Source organism: Anser brachyrhynchus (genome assembly GCF_964034855.1).
Source record: "Anser brachyrhynchus genome assembly, chromosome: Z".
NCBI lineage: Eukaryota > Metazoa > Chordata > Aves > Anseriformes > Anatidae > Anser > Anser brachyrhynchus.
Genome location: NC_137697.1, coordinates 72785947 through 72806188, shown reverse-complemented (window position 1 = coordinate 72806188; position 20242 = coordinate 72785947). Strand labels below are relative to the sequence as shown.

At 40.3% G+C, this 20242-nt stretch overlaps 1 long non-coding RNA gene across 1 annotated transcript in view; it reads right to left on the bottom strand.

Moving 5' to 3' along the window:
• The window catches only part of LOC308185664, a 43542-nt gene extending 23576 nt beyond the window's left edge, over positions 1 to 19966 (bottom strand). Inside the window, exons 1-3 of the long non-coding RNA XR_013943537.1 lie at positions 19840 to 19966; positions 12640 to 12756; positions 6557 to 9049 (exon numbers count right to left, since the gene is read on the bottom strand). This is a non-coding gene — a long non-coding RNA (uncharacterized lncRNA). The remainder of the gene's footprint in view (positions 1 to 6556; positions 9050 to 12639; positions 12757 to 19839) is intronic.
• Between the last annotated feature and the right edge of the window lie 276 nt (positions 19967 to 20242).

Sequence of the window (20242 nt, the reverse complement as noted above, 5' to 3'; positions counted from 1 at the left end):
CCAATTCTGCTCTGTGGTATCCGCAGTGGGAGGTGTCCTTATTTGTAGTTGGTTGGAATTAGTTAAGACAAACAAATTAAGCTTGTCCTTTCTCATCCACATTCAAACATTAACAGTCCTATTTCAGCTGGCAGGAAGTGTACACCATCACTTCAGAAATACAGAGTAAAATCCTCAACTGACAGAAGGATAAGCTTTTTCATGGAAAGAATCAGGGTTTCACCCAAAATGTGTCTCATCTGTCAATGTCTCCGTTTTCCAAAGGTACTTATTATTTGGAATTTTTTATGACATTTCTTCCTGTCTCTCAGCTGCCCACATGGATTTCAAACAGCTCACAGTCTTTGGTACTAGATAAGCCTGCTGGGAGCTAATTATGAACAGTGAGATAATACAAAGGGTATTTTGTTCTGATTCATTCAGCATGCAAATACTTTGTGGCACAAATGTCATCGCGGGTGAGAACTGGAAATTTTTTTCTTCCATGAATTCTCTGTTGGTGAATTTTGGGCTAGGTAATCCAAGAACAAATGGTACAGTATCATGATTGGAACAAAGTCAGTAAAAATGAGAAAAAATATGTTTCCAGTATTGGGCTGGCTCTTCTACTAGAAGGATGAAATATTTCTAGTTTCTGTATGCAACTAAGCTGAATGTGTCTCTGTGACACTCTACTGCTTTGGTTAACCCTTGTGGCATTACCCCTGCTGGTTGTTAGCCACACACCAATATCTTCTACAGGTTTCTATACAAATCTGACAGAGTTAGCTAATTTACTTCAACAGAGAATATGATCCTTAATTTCTTAAAGGTCCAAATGGCCACTAAAATGGGAAAGAATTCTTTCCAGATCTTTGTGTGCCTCCTGGATTCATCAATACTAACGTACTTTCCAGCTCTGGGAACACCCAACGCTTGTATTTGCATGACAAGAGGTTACCTTGGCAACTTGCCTCTGTTTCCCAATACCATACCTCCCTTAGTACCATGTTTCTGGGAAGCGTTGTTAGTGAGAAAGACTCACTGGGCAAGAGAGGCTGTTGAGGAAGGAGGCAGAATAACTGGGGAAAAATTGAGGCAAACCAGATAATCACAAGGCAGAAGCAGAATTATCTCCCAAGATAATTGCTAGCTCTTTTATTCTAAGGAAAACTCTCTTGTTTAGAGTTAGAGGTGAATTGTTATCGTCAGATGAGATATTGGCATGAGTAAGCTCCAAGCACCTAGAGGACATCAGTTCCAAACAGTTTTGGTGATACTTAAAGTTTCAGTTTTCCTACAGAGAAAGACCAACAATATCTGAAAAAATATATATATAAATAAATAAAAATAAAAATAAAAAATTCCCCAACACTCAATTATGTGTCACAGCATCGCTGGCTTTGTTAAACAAAGTTTAGTATTTATTTCTTTAGGGTAAATATATCAGTATGACAAGGGTTTCCTCTTTACCTACTTCTGAAAGGTGTAACACAGCAAAGATGGATGGTACTTTTTTTTTTCCTTATAGGAAATGTTGATTGGCAGCATTTGTACTCATTAGAGCATTTGCTCTCATTAGAGACTGTCTTACTAAGCAGAATACAGAAAACCCATATGTATCATCTTTTCCATTCTCAGCTGTCAGCGTGCAGAGACACCGGGCTTGGAGGAGAGTCAACTGTAAATGTTAACTGTTACAGTGACATTCATAGCCATGAAATTTCTGCAGGATATAGGAAATATTTATTTATTTTTACTCCAGGCTTATCACAGAAAATTGATTATCTCCTCAATTTATCCAGAATAAGATACAGTCTTCAGAGAAAAGCAGAGGTTCTAAGAAAGAAAGAAAGAAAGAAAGAAAGAAAGAAAGAAAGAAAGAAAGAAAGAAAGAAAGAAAGAAAGAAAGAAAGAAAGAAAGAAAGAAAAAGAAAGAAAGAGAAAAGAATGAGATTTTTGTTTTGTTTTTTGGTGAAATCAGAACAAGGACTTTCCTGTTGCTGGCAATGGTGTCATGTGCAATAATCTGGTCATTGTAAAGCCATATCTGGTCCTAATTCCCAACCCAACACCAGATGTTTTCAAGGACTGTTCCCTTGCAAGCCTACTTCGCTGGAGAACAATAATGCCCAGATTTCAGCTTCCATGTTTCGGCACCTCATCATGGTTGTTAGAGAATGTTGAGAGGGATTTGAGAGCTGTAATGCTGCCAAAGGCAGCTACAGTGGCGAAGGGGGGATTTGCAGTAGAGTTAAAGCTGCGGCTGAGAACTCAGCCCCCAGTGGGGCCAGGGCAGCTGTTGGGGCCGCTGTGCCTGACCCAGGGTCAGGGGGTTTCTCTCCCAGGGCATCCAATAGAGGCATGGTGGGATCTGGCACCCCTCCAGCCAGCAGTCCTCCACATCCAGCCTCTCTCACACGGATCAGATTGTGGGGGACTCGGGCCTCCAGTCAAGCCCCGCTAGGCCTGAGGTGCCAGCTCGGGCCCCATTCACGGCTCTCCTCCTCTCTGCCCCATGCACCATCACCCTGACTGCCAGACCCATCTTCTCCCACCCTCTGTGCACCGCCTCACCTCCCATGGGAATGAATGAAGGCACAGAATTTCTCTTACCACAAACCCAGCCTCTGTGCCAAGTCTCTCAGGAGGCGTACAGGCAAGGACCAACCTTCCTGTGGGTACTAGGATGGCCTAGTGGGTGCCTCTGCACGGACTGCAGTGTAGCCACACACACACAAAAAAAAATTATCCTCCCATGTTGCCTAAGCAAAACAAATGGTTTTCAGAAATCATCCAGATAAAATCTTCCTTCCAGTAAATCAAGAAGCAGGCAAGCTAAATGAATCACTTTTTACCAGGAAGGAACCCAACTGCTGATGACTTATCTGGACTATGAAGTCACCAGAAAAAAATACAGAGCAATGCTGAAAAATGTATGGCTCCTTTCTCAGTGACAGGAAACAGTTTTTCAGTATCCCCCACAGCCTGAAGCAGAGGGCTGTAAATTAGATGCAGGAAGTTGCACGAATGGGCAAATACACTTGGCATTGGTACATGCCATGAATACATGTACCCTGATGGTCAGTTATGTACAAAAATACCTGTCATTTTGAAATATTTCAGTTGTCATGTGATGCCTAAAACATGAAACATGGGAGACATCCCTGAGATTCAACAGGTCTGCATGACATCAGGTTGGCACAGACTTGTTCTGCCTTCTCTCTGAAATGAACGAAGCTTATTTGCTAAGCAGAAGTTGTAGTCGAACTGTAGATACTCATAGCCATGCCATATACAGTCACGAGTTATCCTGTAGCAACAAAATGGACATAGCCAGCTTCTGCCTTGCTGTAAGACATGATTATGATGATACTGCTGCTCACAATCATGTAAGTAGAGGAGCCACTGAGTGCTGCTATAAAGTTTGCTAACCTCTAGCCAAAGGTCTTACAGGTGCTATAAAGAAATTAAGTCTACTGATTGTGATTTGTCATTAAAGCTGAGTGCTTAAAGGTCTCTCTCTTTTTTAAAAAAATGTACTTCAGTAAAAAGACTTAAAGTCCCAGCTGAGTCAGGCTGAATTATATTAAGCCCAATAAAAGCAGCCGGACCCATCCCACAGAGCAGCTTACAGAAAACACTTTGAAAGAAGAGTAACATTTTAAAGAGTTATTAATAAGAGCCAAATAACAAGGATTTGCAAAACCCTTATGTCTGTCTCTAGAAACATCTTCTAAGTGCTACTGTTTTTCCACCATCATTTCTACTTTAATCCGAACTTCAGGGTAGTGAGGCAGAGCAGTGTATATTTCCCTCCACAATAAATGATAGTATCTGCAAAGCTTTCCCTGCTGTCACACATTGCCTGCTCACCTCCACAATAACAAATCTCTGCTACCACATTCAAATGACGTTTCATCTGGTGACCAGAGCCTGGAATAAGACGTTGGTTGAGCACTTGTTGCAAATATTGCACCAGCTCTGCCTGGCCAGCCCAGCACACTGCTGCTCCAGCTGGACAGTGCAAATGCAGCTGCTCCTGCAAGGAACAACAGCCACAAAAATGAGGGAAGTGTCTTATCCTACGGACACAGTGAGGTGTAAGAAAAAAAATAAAAATGAAAATAAAAAAAATCACATCTGGATCCCCACTACAGTGATATTTGAGTGGTTCTGATTTAGATCATGAGAAATTTCACAGCAGGTCCTGGCCATGCTCACCCAGATGCAGTAACAGGCTAGTGACTGTGTGAATAGAACTGTGCAAATCTTCTGCAAATGCAGAAATTCCCACCAAATACTGACATATGAGATTTCAAATATGATTATTATTATTATTTTTTTTAATAATATATAAACTGTCAGGTTGTGTCACTGAAAGATTAAGTTCTTTGTGGACTGTTTTCCTTTTAGGATTAGTTGCTTGAGGGGAAAGAAGGAAAAAAGAACCTCAAACCAAAACAATGTAATCATTGAAAGAAATAAAGAGGAGCACAATGGGTCCACACAAGGTAAGTGGACATTCTTCTAGGAATCCCAGCCTCTAGGTTAGGTCTGTCCTGGAGTAAGCTGACACCTTACCCACATCCACAAAAACCACACATGCCACCTTGTGTGGCCAGGTGGGCACATGCAAGCATGAGCCTTGGGTCACCACAGACGTTGAACCACACAGCTCTGGCTTTATCGTCTCCTGCTCCCTGCCTCCCTTCCTTCTCCCATTTCCCACACCCATGGACGAATTGCTTGGAATCACTCTGTATTCACACAGGAGGTCACGGCGGCGTGCACGGCCCCCAAGTGTCCTCACAGACACAACCTTATCATGCTGCCTTGCACCTGGTGCACCCGGTGAGAACAACAGCGTGGGCGGGCCAGCCACCCCCAGCCCTCCCGCAGCCGGCTATCGCCGTTCTCATGGTTTATTTTTTCCTAATCAACACGACGTGGTGAAGAGCTCTGCTTGTCCCTGTGCCCCTTGTCAGCGGGGTGCCGGAGAGGCTGGCGGGCACCAGCAGGCTAATCCCCACACCACCCAGTGATAGGGCAGCTATTATTATCCCTGCTTCACATGGCAGTGGGGGAGCGGAAACTCTTGGAGATTAGGCATCTCAACCCAAGGTCAGGCAGAAAGGCCTCTTTTTCTCCTGTTCGGGGGCCCTTCTGAAGGAGAGGACAATCCCAGTGCTTACACCCAGCCTGCAGCAGGCAGAGCTGCAGAGATTTTAATGCAAGCGTTAAATTTATTGAAGAACAGGGAGAGTGTCCTCCGGGGCACAGGGTACAGAAACAGACATCGTCAAGTCAGAGGCAAGGTCACCAGGTCTCAGCAGACTCATTTATTTTGCCTCAGCTCACGTCATCGATGATGTTCACCATCAGTACAAAGCAGCGTGGCAGTAGAGGCTTCCTCGGTTGAAACACGTGCCCACCTTGCGTGCCGTGCACTATTGGGTTTGCTTTACCATTCTCCCACACATCTGCTTCCAGACCCAAACCACTCCAGCTAAAATTGCACCAGATGAAAGCTCCTGTCACATCACATCACAAAAGTGGCCAGAGTTGAGCAGGAAAGTGAGAAAGTGTAACTAAGGGCAGGACAAAGATGGCCAATACCATTTATTTATGGAAATCAAACCACTTGGCTTCCTTCTACCTACATTTTTCCACCTGTAAAGCCACTGTGGTGTGTTGCACGTGTTTGTGGGTGTTGTAGGGTTTTGCTGCCCTGCAGCAGGATATTCAAGAAATTCAAATTTTGTTCTGCCTCAAAATGAAAATAACATACTGAAACTTTATTATTATTGTTGTTGCTGCAAAATGAAATCTGTATTCTATAGCCAGCCCTAAAAAATGAGTAACTTAAGCTTTCTAAATAGATGCAAATATAAAATTAAGACACATTAGTATGGCTACATTTGAAAAAGCAGGAAGACATTTAATCTTCTATGAAAAATTTCAGTAACTACTTTTGCCCTCTCCACCCGGACAGCTTGATGCAGTCCAGATGTTTAGTGTATGATGGGTGTGTACCTTCTGTCTCTGACCATGAGACCAATCCAGACATCCTTGGGTTCCTTTCCTTTTAAAAATTAAGAGGATTTAAATCTGTTTTATCCTGGCCTGTCTACTCACATTCTCCATTAGAGATGGGTAAATCACAATAGGACTGAAAGAGTGGCTTACATCACTACCGAAAGGTTTGTTGCCCAGGCAAACTCAGCCAAAACGCTCATCTATTTGAAAGGTTTTAGCCTGCATGACGAGGCAAGAATATAATAAAACCAGGCTTGATAATTTCTGGTTTTACAAAAAATAAAAAATATCCAGAGAGCCTTAATTCTGTGTTTTTGTGTTTATCCTGAGTTTTCACTCTGAATCAGAAAGTTAGAGATGTGTGGCAGTGAAATAAATACATATATATATAAATGAATAAATTAAAATCTGAACCAAACGTGTTGTTTGGGGGAAGCTTTTGTTTTGGCCTGAGGTTTGGGATGTGTCACACTTCACCTCATGTACATGACTGTAACGTGTGCTTCCTTTGTGTTCTCTCCACAGCTACTTTACTTACCTTAGGAGTTTGCTGTCTCCAGAAACATCCATCTGCTTTGTTTTCAGTGCAGCACCACCTGTCAGAACCACCATGGGTAGCATGTGTTCTCTCAGTACCCTCGCACAGGACCTAAGCTGTCATCTCTTGTTCTGCTAATAGAAGGTGTAAGACATTCAGAAAGTCTGTAGGTGCTTTTCATGTAGTGACAAATGCACCACAGAGATGGTACAGCATCTGTTATACATGGGCATTTCTTGAAAGGTACACCTGGGAAAGCACACAAAGAAGATGGTCAGCCCTTTTTTTGGGGATTCCAGCTAAGGGCTGATTACAAATTTCAATCCCACAACCATCTAACTTTTACTGTGTAGTAAGGTATTCCAGATAATGTATATATTTAAAGGTGGGAGCATGCCTACAGGCAGTTTACCAGAGTGTGTCAAACATGCTGCAAATCTTCACCTCAGGTTTTCCCAAACTGTTCATATGTGCACACCTCTTTTAAATACAAATTATTATTTGAATTTATTGAAATATCTGCATTATTTTGAATCAATTGCATGACTGCATAAATGAAGCATTTGTACATGAAAGTGGACAATATTTAAGTCAACATACTCTCTTTATACACTGGAAATGGGGGAATGATAAGAAAAATAAAACTTTCAGACTCAGATTGCAATTCCCATAGGTAATCATTTTACCCCCTTCAGTCAAATGGTAACTTTTGTTTTTGATCAAAACCAAGCAAATACAAAAAAAAAATAGAAAAACTCCAATATTAAAATAGATTTTGGTTATATTTTAGGTCAGTTATGCAGAACAGAGGTGGTATATGGCATCTGTTTAACAAATCCATGAGGATACATATGATAAAGCTACCAAATCATTAGTGATAATCTTATCATCACTGCTAACACTGTCAGCCCTAGCAGTAAGAACCTGTAGAAATCCACGCAAAAGCAGACAACCTCCAAGGTACACTTTTATAATTAAGAAATCTTTCATGTAAGAAAGGAGGAAGAGCAAAATAATGAATACAAAATTTGCTTGGTATTTCATAGAGACAGTAGAATGCCAGAGTGATTACATTATCACACATATAAGCAAGATAAGGAAATCAGCCAGAGAGGGGTAGACAAATTTATTCCTAGTGTCACTCAACACTCTTTAAAAAGGTTCATGAAGGATAAATGCATGCTGTTCAGACCATACTGCGGAACAGAAAGACTAACAGCTCCCTTCCTCCCCGAGCTAATTCTTGTATTATCGCATTAGTAATGGAGGAGGAAACTAGAGAAAGGGTTGGTAGCAGAGGACACATCCATGTAAGTGAATGGCATTGTAAGGCCACTTTCTGTCTTATCTGAAAGGCCATGGAAACTGGGAGAGGTACCTAGGGAGTAAAGAATGGTAAATCTTTGACCCACCTTCCGCAGAGCTTAGAATGAGTATCTGGGAAGCTGTAAGATGGGTCTACTTCGGTCCTACAAGAAATGGTGCAAGTCTTCGCAGGGCACATTTCTGGGCACAGGAAGGAGATGGCAGATAAAGGGAGCATCCAGCATGGATTTACCTTGGGTAAAGCATGCCTGACCAGCCTGATTGAATTCTGCCATAAAATAGCTGGTTTTATGCATCAGGAGAGCAGTGGATATCTTTTAGCTAGAATTCTGCTTGTACTTTCGGATTCCCCAGCAGAAGTCACTGATCAGCTGGGACAAATCCAGGGAATGGCCACCATGATGACCAGGGTCTGCAGCATTTTCTGAGGCTGAAAGAACTGGGATTCTTCATCATGGAGAAGGGGCAGCTTCCAGGGAACTTATAAGCATTTCCCCAATACCAGAAAATGTAGACAGCCTTTTCACAGTGGCATGTGTTGGTAGGACGAAGGACAACAGACAGAAGTTGAAACAGGAGAGGTTCAGTCTGAACAGGGAGAAGCATCTCCCCTGTGAAGGCAGTGAAGCACTGGAACAGGCTGCCTGGAATGGCTGTGCCTTCTCCAGCCTTGGGGGCTTTCAAGACTTGACTGGAAAAAGCCCTGAGCAAATTGGTCTAACCTCTGAGCTGTCTCTGCTTTGGGCAGAAGGTTGGCCTAGAGGTCCTTGCCAGCCTGAATAATTATTATATGGCCCTCTGAATTCTCTGGCCCTCATCAGGAGAATGACTTCTATAGGAATTGGTGATGTATGGTCCCAAAGTAGTCACAGTGTCTGTGGATAACCAGGTATCATAGACTCTCACCTTAAGTATATTTCAAGGTATTTGCCAATGAGGAATAGGTCACAAGAAGCTACTGAGAGGGTCCCAATATCATGTTTTTAAAAATACAGCTATTGCACAAAAACTGGAAGGTATTTGTACTTCTCCTTGTCTTTAAAGATACTCTACACAGGTGAAGAATGGATTGTCTTGGCAGGGGACTATTACAAACAACTAAGTTGAAGCAACGAGAATATCCGCCTTTTAGAGGTCATCAAAACAACTGCGGCCATCAAATGGAACCTGGAAAACGAGTATGAAGAGAAAAAAAAATGCTTATTTCAGACATATAAGTGGAACAGATGAAGAGGGAAAATTAAGAGCTTTATCTTCTACTGAGCCCAAACAATACCTGATGATGAGAAATTGGAGCATACAGAGTCATCTCCCCCAAATTCCCTATCCTTAAGACTGGTATGGACAGTGTTGATGCTCAAAGTGTTATTTACAGACTGCTCTATGCTTAGTCCTGCTAAAAGTCCCACTGATTGCTCTGCTGGTCAGAACCGTCCCCATGGCAGTGTCTTCTCTTGTCCCAGACACACGTTCAAAGCATGTGTATGTGAGGAAGGGGGAAGCAGGAACCAGCATGAAGCAGCTGGCTATATTCATTTAAGGGGAATCCCCAGCCAGCTGTTACCATCAACTTTTCATTGACTATGGCCAGAAAAAATAGAGCAGGGGCCAGGATATACTCAAGTGTTAACTGCAAGCTGTTATCTATGCTCTGTAATAATGAGTGCTATAGAAACTTGTATGCTTTTCTCCATCACACGGCTGCTCTCCCATGCCAGCATGTACATAGCAGATTTTTGTTTTTATAATCTCAAGCATGTCATTGCTTACTTGCTCTCTTGAAAGTCAGCTGTTGGGGTGGGAAACTAAGAAAAACAGATGTTTTACTTTTCATGCTGAGGAAGTGAAATTAGAGATCATCTTCTTAAGCTTTTTGTGGAAGAAAGTTCAGAAATATGAGGAAGGCTATACTTTTAACCCTATAGAGCTTAAGCAGCAAATCCAGTAGTTCATGACGACTAGAAAACACAAGAGAAATAAATGATATGGAGGGGAAGAAGAGTACAGGGGTAAGAAAATGGGGTGATCATCCTTCATTCTTAGTTAAATATTGACCTGAAAATGCATTTTCTTCATGTACGCTACCCTAGGTAAATTTCTACTACTTGCAAATCACTTACTTAGGAGTCCTACAATGTTTGTATTTAGAATGAGAATTTCCACATCTGGCCTTCGGGAGCTAATACTACAAGGATCCACTGCTAAAATGGATACATGCCGGTTATTGTAAAATGTATACATGTTGTGGCTGGCATCCTAACGAGATTTGAGTACAAAAATCCTAATAATTTTCTTGTAGATTTTTTTTAAGGAATATCTTACAGCCTTCAAAAGGACTACTGCAATATCAAGTCAGAAGGAATGAATGGATAGGAAGCTTTAGGCAAGCAGCCTAGAGTAGGAAGTCTTTGTGCACTGCCAGCTCTTGACAATAAGTGTTGGATGACGTAACATTCATACCATGGCCCTATTTAATTTCTCAGTGTTATCACAAATGGGAAATTAAACATTTTTCTCACAATTGGATATATTTGCTGGCTTGCACCATATCCTTTAATTTAAGCTAGCAACAAATCTGTTTTTCATTTAATTACAGCTTGTTTCTCATATATATATATATGTTTTGTGTGTGTGTGTGTGTGTGTGTAGTACTGTGAGTTTATATTTATCATAATGCTGGCTTCAACCATAACTCCAAGTTCACATGCTGTTCAACTCTCAGGCTCTTCAGATTTAAACTTTAGCCCAGATCTGCGGTCTTTCAATTGACTTCTGTCTTTGAAATAGCCCAAATCAAACCCCTGAAGCCAAAGACCTCTGGCGTCTTACAGGGCTGAATATGGAGCCATACCAAAGTCACAGCTTGAGCTAATTGCTGGCGAGATCCAGGCATAACCAAAGGGAGCCTCATATATGTTTTCTGTCTCACTTTTGCTAATGTCCTTAATGTTAATTCACCCGCCATTTTTTCTTTTCTGCCTCTGCCAAGCAGCGATTGCCAACTGTGCCAGTCTGCTGTGCAGCTTGTCAGGAAAATAAACAGAGCTAAAAAAAGGATGGCCAAATGCACTTTCAGATGTTAACCACTCCAAGAACAGATGAACTTGGGTCACAGGAGATAATTGATATGCAATGCTTCAGCACATTCTGGGTTCAAACACTATCCAATTCAGTGAAAGTAGACATTTTCTCATGAGAAGCGGACTGCAAGCAGTCTGAAAGCTCTGTTGACAGGTAATTCAGCTCAGATATGCATATTCAGGTCTTTCTCAGCCTTCCAATTCAACTCCCCCTAGAGATGTTCCAAAAAGAAAACTCAAAATTGACTGTACATTTGAACATCAGTCTCAGCAGCCACATTGTTTCCCAGTGAAAGATGGAAAGAGAGGAAGCCAGAAGAATCCAAAGAGCACTTGTTTGCTGCATCATTTGTCATGAGGTCTTTGCGCTGCATGAGAAAGCAGTCACTAGGAAGTTAGGAGGTCCAAAACCCCCAGTAGCGTGCAAGACCCAGTGGGTGTATGTGCAACCACTCTGGGTCTGATGTTAAATCTTCTGAAGCAGAATGGGGAACCACAAGGGAGAACTCCCAGACTACTTGAGGGGTAGATTCATGTACTGCAGGGATGGCAGCACATTTAGCCAAACTGAAACCAGAGTAGGGCAAACAGAGGACAGCTTCTCTGAGCTCCAAGTTCACCCTGCCTGCCTAAGTAATTACAGAAATCTTATATTTTTCTTCTCCAAACCAGCAAAACAATAAGTTTTAAAAGTACGTAGAAGATAATCTATGGTTTATTGTATTTATTTTACTCTTTAAACAATTCAAACCACATATTCTAAAAGATATAATCCTTTAAAGGATGGTCCTTCTGGAAAAGGAAGAAAGTAGGAAGAAAGAAGGAAAGAAAGAAGGAAAGAAACAAAGATAGATTTATGAGGTTGCTTTTTTCCCTGGTGATGGAAAACTTATTAAAGGGAATGACAGCAATAAATACCCTTTGGAACCCAGGAAAAGTGCAAGTTTTAATGCCAAATGATGGTGTTTTTCTTCATTAGAGAAAGCATTTTTCTATTTGAATTATATATATATATTTTTCCTTTACCTAAACATATGGACTCACTCACTGAATCTGAGCTGACTTTTCACAGCAGTTCTGCGGCTTGGAGTTGTGATTTTTTTCTCCTTGGATATGCTAAAATGATTATAATTGGACATTTTTATAAAAAAAGACAGTAAACACTGTTTTTCCACATTCACATATGATTTTTATTTTATTTTATTTATTTATGATTACAGGAAACATACTGGAATATTTTTCCTTTTCTTTTTTTTCCAATGCATGAGACAAAAGAAGGGAATCTCCTGTCTTTTCCCACTAGGGGTAAAAGCAAGGAAAACAGGTTGGATGTTTCCAGCTACAGTTTTTTATCTAGGTATAAATTGCACTTATTTTTCAGACAGGTCTCTAGGTCTCCGTTAGCTTCAACATACTAGGCCATTGCATAAACCCCTTCTGGTTTCTGATAACTGGCTGCAACTGCTTACCTGCCTCTGCATCTCCTTAGGTTTTGATTCCTCTTCACTTGTGAAGGGCATGCGATCACAAGCTAAATGTTCTCACCTCTCCATGACCTGGAATTTCACACATGAATCCAATCTCTTTTCTTTTTAGAAATGTGTTATCTTCATCTTCAAAGTACCGCAAAGACTTCAGTGAAATGCACCAAAAAGATGTTTTCCATTTATCACTTACCATGAGTTATTTAGGAGTGGTGACCACTACAGACATACAGTACTGTTAGTACTAACTCTGTGATGTGACAGCTTGGCATATATTACTTTTTTTCTTAAACTCCAGTGGAAGCAAAATCTGAAAAACAAGACAAAATCTTTATGAGCCACACAATGAACTCTGGCAAAGTTCAAAAACGATACTTTAAAAGTATGTTTTTAGGTCCTCATAAAATTACTCAACCTGATAATTACATAAAGAGCCCCTACAGAAAAAATATATATATATATATATCATGCAGAAATCCTTCTTGTAACTTTAAAACTAAAAGTTATTTATTTGAATTGCTAATCCAGCATTCAATAATTTAATGATGGAAAAAGTTATATCCAGTGATTCATTATAAATTTTATTTTTCCATGAACTAAAATCACAAGGCAAATTGACCAGTGGCTTTCTTCCTTGCAAGTGGCCAGCAAAATACCACGTAGGTTAGCAATTGTGGCACTAAGGGACATGGTCTGGTGATGCGACTTGGTAGGTCACGTTGATGGTTGGACTTGCTGATCCTGAAGGTCCTTTCCAACCTAGGTGATTCCATGAATCACCAGCACAGGGAGAACCTCTGTGTATCTGAGTCTTAGGAAACCGATTCCTCACCATTGTTTGGCACAGACCAAAATCCTTTCTCCAGTTTCCCAGTTACTTTGTAGGTCCCCATTGGCACGCATATGCAGCATCAGGCACTACCTCCAGCGCTGACCCAGCTGGAACTGGAAGCAGCCCAGCTACACGACATCCATCTCCAAGTGGGCTAATTTGAGAAGAGGTCCTGTTGTGCCACTGGGCAAGGTGGCTGCTGGTAAACCAGCTCTTCCCTTTGGTGCTTTGCTTCCCTCATACACTGTAATCAAGCCTCTGAGAAAACATTCCAGATGTGCCACCCTCCACAACTCTGCTGGTCTGCCCTTCAGCACCAGGGCACAAACACTGACCCACTGGCGCGGGGGCTAAGCACGGTCCAAGGAAGGTCCCAGATACCAAGAGCAAACTCCTTGATTTTTTATCACAGTCTCCTGCTGCACATCCCTTCCTTCTCCAAGCCTGCCCCAGATATGCCTGCTCACACTGAACAATAGGGACAGCAACAGGTACCAGTGGCTGCACTGGAGAGGACCAGCTAGCTTTGCCCAATCCTTTTAATTTTCAGCAGCCCTCCTACTGTTGACAGGATGAGAGCTGAGACTTGCCAGAGTACATCCTAAGCTGAGCAGAGTTACTCCGCAGCTCTAAACTAATCAGATCAGCGATAGCATTTTGCACCATTTTTCTTTTTTGCATGCAGCATAAAAAGGCTTGGGTGTCGCTTCCACATAGAAAACAAATTGTAAAGACATATATGGAGCAGCCCTCTCTATCCTACAGGTTTTCTGCATGCTCTGCCTGCACTAAATCCCAATAGAAGCATTTCTGAATGGCTATTAATACCAATTCCTAAATTAATTGCATTGTCACAGACAATTTTGAGAAAAAGACAACACTATTTTCCTTTTTTTAAAATATATGAATAAGTGTTTTGTCCTTTTCATGCATTTTTAAATGAAAATGCTCTGCAGGAAATACAATGTTGGGTCCATTAACACTGTGGCCGTAACCAGCTGAGATACTGACTCACATGCACTCCTGTGATATACTCCCCTTGGCAAACTGAAAAGGATTTTGAACTCAAGAGTCAGAAATCTTGCAAGTCAGAATGACCAACATAATGCAGCGCAGTCCTATGAGACGTTGGGCAATTTTATTGATGTTTGTGGAGTAAGAGGTTGCTTCACTCCTCATTGGCTTTCATCCCTTTGCAAATAGTTATCCTGAAGTCGCTCATGCAAAGAAACTATTTGGGCAGCAGGCACTTAAAGGAGTATGGTACCTTGAGGACCATGACAAAAATAGTTTCACTGTGAAATCCAGCATTTACACCATTCCATCCAGCACCACGTAATCTTTAATTGTAGAACTAATGCAGGGGACTCTAAAATCTGTAAATAAATTTCTGATTTATTGCATGTTCATTACTGATTGAAGTAGGGAATAATTAGGAATGTAATAAAATCAAGAGGATACATACACAAAATGGATTCTTCCTCTTAAACACGTCTATAAAATAACAAATGCAAGTAAGGGTTGTTGAATTTTTATGATGGGAAGTATTATGAAAATCAACAAGCAATGTGTAGAAATATCTGGAAATTAAGGTCTTTCTTGGTCAGTAAGACAGCAGAACCTATCATCCTGCAACTCCTCCCCCCAGACTAGCTATCTACCAATAGGATGAATTAATTTAACAGGGAAAAAGATAATAATAAATAAATCAAAATCCTGGAAGACAAAACAACACAGATGGGATCAAAAAGTAGCAGCAGCCTTGCTGAGGCTGGTTATAGAGCCAAAGAACCCCAAACCCAACAGAGAGCTGTGTCTGGGGAGGGATGCTTGCAGGAGGAGACTAGAGCCAGGAGGAGCACTACCCATCCCTTCTTCCCAGCTCCTACACCGGCATTTCTGAGCCTCATTGAGCCCTAAGTGACACTGGGACTGCCCCATGCAATGACAGTCACCAAAATACTTATTCTTTGCAAATTTGTCTAATCCTGTTAAAACCATTCATACTTTCGGTCTCTGTTCTATTCTTCAACAATGGCTTCCACAATTGATTTAGTTATTGCTCACTTCAGTTGACTGAAGAAAAATATCTATGTACCTATAAAGGGAAAGAAATGGATATGGATTTTAGATTCAGAGTGCTTTAATTAACACACACACACATTTATATGAATATCCACAGAACAATCAGTTATAAAACTTGCTGTTCAGGGATTATAAAACTGAAAGACTAAATCCCACAAACAGTAAAAATATCCAGCAGAATAAATTGGATGGAGTGAGTTAATAAGCCCGCACTGCTGATCCCATTACTGTACCTGAAACAAGATCACGTACCAACTGACAGCACATTTCTTATCTATTTCACTTGTATGAGCTGCTTTGGGTGTATTTCCCAACAGTTGGCATGAATTTGTACATTCAGGGAAATGGAAGAGGACAGATGAACATGTTTTTATGCTCTATGAAGGCTAAATTTCTCCTTTAACCAAGCTCACAACGATGGGAGGTGACTAACATCCCTCTACCAGACACAGTCCAGGGAGACCTTTGATTTGGGCAGCATGAGAGTCCCAACTCCTCCCCTTCCAGCCCTGACACAAGCAGTGTTATTGTAGTGCTCCTAACCTAATTCAACCCACCAAGAGAACGAAACCCAGTATCTTAGGAGAATCAGGCCTGTGCACTTCTTGCTTTGTGCATTTTGGTCAAAGCTTTGGCAAACACAGCAGCTTTTCAACACTTCCATGGCCAAATACCTACACCCCTGGCCAGACCTACAAAAGAGCTTGCTTTTTGGCACCTGGACTGATGCAGACAGGTTTCATAATGTGTCTGTTTGATCTGATAGCAGCAATGCTCAGTGCATAAATATATACCCCCTAGAAGACTGTCTCTTCCTTTCCAGGTGAAACACTGAAAAATTGCCCTGATAATAACAAACTGAAAACCTCCTAGGATATATGAAAGTTATCAGGATCTTTTGACTTCAGCGGTGTTGTTAAATTCCTGTATACCAAACTATCAAAACCAAAATAAAACTGTGAAGTTATTTGGTATCACTCAACTGTGATTAAGCAGGCATTCTCATGAGAAAATAAATAAATATATAAATAAAAATCTGAAGCAGATAAATATCACCCAGACCTGTTTCTAAAGCGTTCGCAGTATCAGACCAGGAAACTGTAAAAGTTTACTGGGACAAACATGGAAAGGAATGAGAGCGACTCATCCCTGCATGTGACTAAAGGAAAAATTAAGCAAATATTTCTAGGATTATAGCTCTGCCAGCAGGCTTTGCCACTCATTCCACCGTGGCTTACAACAATTTCCAAGATACAAAATTCATTGTTACCTCTAAATTTCAAATATTCTTATGTATGAAAAATGAATACATTTGAAGTATTTTTTTTTTTTAGGCAATACCAATTGTACTGAGTAAAGTATCAAATCCAATTAGCTTATTTTATATTATTTATATATATATATGTTTTTTGAAAAGGAAAACTTTCAAATTCAAAGTATTTTAAATTCTTCATCAGTTTATTTTCAATGTTTTTCTATGGAAAATCATCTGAAGGTTAAGCTTTTCCTTGATTTTCAGATAATACACATTAGGATCAATGTTGAGTACTATAGTCACCCTGAATAAGGTCTCTTTTACAACTTGCTGTTATGATTTGTTATTGCGGTACTGTAGTGATGCAAATTTGATTTAGTCATCTTGTGTTCTTATTAACATTTTATATGTACTTTGTACTAATGTAAATGGGCACCCAAAATGCATTTTTTAATATAATATTCAAAATTATATTCTTGCATCAGACAATCAGACCTGCAAGATTTCTAAACAAGCTCTTTGTGTGATGCAAAACTTTATCCAACAGAGTAGGCTGGTCTTAACACAGAAGAAATAAAAAGAAGTTGTGCACATTTATATGTTAGTTTGTTACAGTAAAGACTTCATGTGTTATTAAGAAGATTGCTACCACCTTATGATTTAAATGATGAAATAATTAACTTGTCTAGCAAAAAAATTAGAAAGGAATTCAAGGGAAACTAGCCAGAGGCAATTATTGTATTAGCAGTAATATCCTCCTTTGAAAACAGAAAATCTGCTTTTAAATGTCTTGTGGGCTATGGATTTGCTTCTGATGTCAATGGAAGGAAAGCAAGTTTCCTCCTCATTCTTTGAAGAAACACAGTTCATCACTGTCTTATCTGACATGTAGTCATTATGCCTTTTACTGAAGTCAATTCTTAGCTTCATGGGAGGTGTTCAGCAGAGCTCTTACTATAGAATAAAGACACCTTCCCTAGAAAAGTAATGCTGAAAGAAAAGTGGAATTTACTATTCCCTAAAGACATCTCATTCTGAAAATTACTTGCTAGAGCCAAACTTATGCTTGCCTAATTGAAGCCAAGTCCATTTGCACAACAAATGCTTACAGTTTCCCACTCAGGTTTTAACATCTAACTTTTGCCACCCACCGCGCTTATTTTAAATAGTACATTTTCAGCAACATTATTTACTCCAGTGAAGGCTCTGCAGCCTAGGAGCATGATTTTCAAGTGGAGTAAGAAAGAAAACAGGACAATTGTTCAATCACTCAACAAAATGTTTCCCAGATTAATTCATAACGTGTTTTCTTTTTTCTTTCTTTTTTTTTTTATTTTTTTATTTTCTCTTAAATACGAAGAAGTAGCCTTGGTAGGCTATTCAAATACAAATTGACAGAACTGCACATGTACAAGCAGAAAATAGCAGCATATTGCCATGGAGATGAATCTGGTTCTGGCAATTTACCTACTCCTCCCCCTGCATAATTCTTAAGCTGATGATAGAGTTGCAGCAGTATCTCTGGGAAACTGACAGCACCCATCTCAACAAAGTTATCCATATCAATCTAGCTTGATAAATTACTAATACCTAGATCCTCCACATGGTGTTCAGCAGACTAGCTTACTTTACAGAAAGCACAACACCCACTCCTTCATAACCAAAGCAGCAGGGGAAAGGAAAGGAGAAAGGGAAAAGAAAAAATATCTATCCCTAAAGGCAAACAACAGTCAGAAAAATACGAATAATTCTCAGCAACAGTTGAATAGTGGAGCAAATGGTCTCATTTGCCTGGGTAATGGCATTAAACTTTGCTTGCAAGCTCTCACCTTACAGGTCTTTTTTATGCTCCCTCCCACCTCCCTCCCAGTTCTCCTGTTCTTTCAGGGCTGTTGCCAGTCTTGGGTCCTCATAGCATGTCCAATAATCTGAGATGTGCTGTCACATGGCAGGATTTCCAGTCTAAAATCTATAAATCTAACTATTAAATGTTTCTGATGGCAAGAATAAGTGTGATAAGCTTTTTCTCCTAAATGTAAAAAGTGAACAAATAAACAATCACAAATATCTGAGCCAGAGCACAATGCATATAATGGGTATCTCTGCTACCTGATAGATTAATAAATGGCCATAAGAGATTCTAGAACCATATAAAGATACTCTGAAAAAACCTTATGAGGGGTCACAGACCAAACAAACATGTTTAATTTCAGAAAGGACTCCCAAAGCAGCATCCTCTTAATTGTTTTTTTTTTTTTTCTTTTTTCCGTATTTATTTATTTATTTATTTATTTTCCTAACTTTCCTTAGCTCTCTGGTGATGCCCCTGTAGGGTCATTCTCTGTTTTCAGGTGACTATCAGAAAACACCTCTGGTTTCCTCACCAAGTTTGGTCTCTGAATCTGACTCTCTGAATTGTTCCTGAGAGTCGCTAACAGTTGTCTACTACAATAAATCTTTGAAAAAGAAAACAAAAGATGCATTGTTTAAATATGCACTGTCACTGTAGAAGTAAATAAGTGCAATTAATGTTTTGCTTTAAAAACCGTCTGGTTTCTGTATGCAGAAAAACCTGGATTATATCTATTGTTCAGATGAAATGTAATAATACAAACTGGTTATAAAGGAAGTTGTTTATACAAGCTCCTTTCCACCATTATTCCTTTCCTCTCTTCTCTGCTATTATTTATTTTAAATTCTAGTTTAAGTGGATTAGATTTCATCCATAACCAGTGTGTGACTGCATGTTGCCACCCTGCCAGCTTCTGCTAAGACCTCACTGAAATCAGCTGCTCCCCAAAATTCTGCTTTTTCTATTAAAAAATTTCCAATGCTTTCCTTCCAAAGGTGGTTAGAAAAGCATTCTAGTACTAGTATACACATTTTGTTAACAGGTATTTCATAATCAGAGCCTGGGTAGTATCTAACCATCTGCATATTGCACAAACACAGACACAAACTGGCAGTAAAATAAAATCAGTGAGAGTACAAGGTCATGTGCTTGAGAATCAGAAAAGTTAAGGCTTAAAGCAGCCTGTGCCTATGATTAAAGACAGTATCATAATTAATAACAGTGGACCTCCTTAGCTTCCACTCTCCAAGAAACACTTCTGGTACAGTCCAGATCTGGGAAAAAAGCAAGCTTGAAGTCTGACATCATATCTCCATTTGGAATGAGTCATCACACTGAGACCCTTTGAGTCACTTAACACCCAACTTACCACTTAAGGTAAGCCCAGAATTGACAGAAGCAGGCAGACCGCTGCGCTGTTGTCAGCAACACTGCAGAAACAGGAGATTTTGCAAACACTTACTGATGGGAGATGAGAGGCGCACCCTTTGATTCTGCTGGAGGCTCCACAGCAGAGAATATCCTATGCATCACATTACTTTCTACCCAATCTCTCTCTATTCTGTTCTTTTCCCTCTAATTTATGCTCTGCCTTCCCACCCTTGTTGTCATGACAATGTCTTTCAGTATTTGCAGTATTCCTGTCCAGTTTCCAGATTCCCTTTCCAAACGCAACTGTTCCTTTTTCCATTTTGCTTGGCCACCCTGAATGTCCTGTTAACAAGTCTTCTTACTTCTTTTTCTTCTCCTGACATGCACTCATCACAGATGGC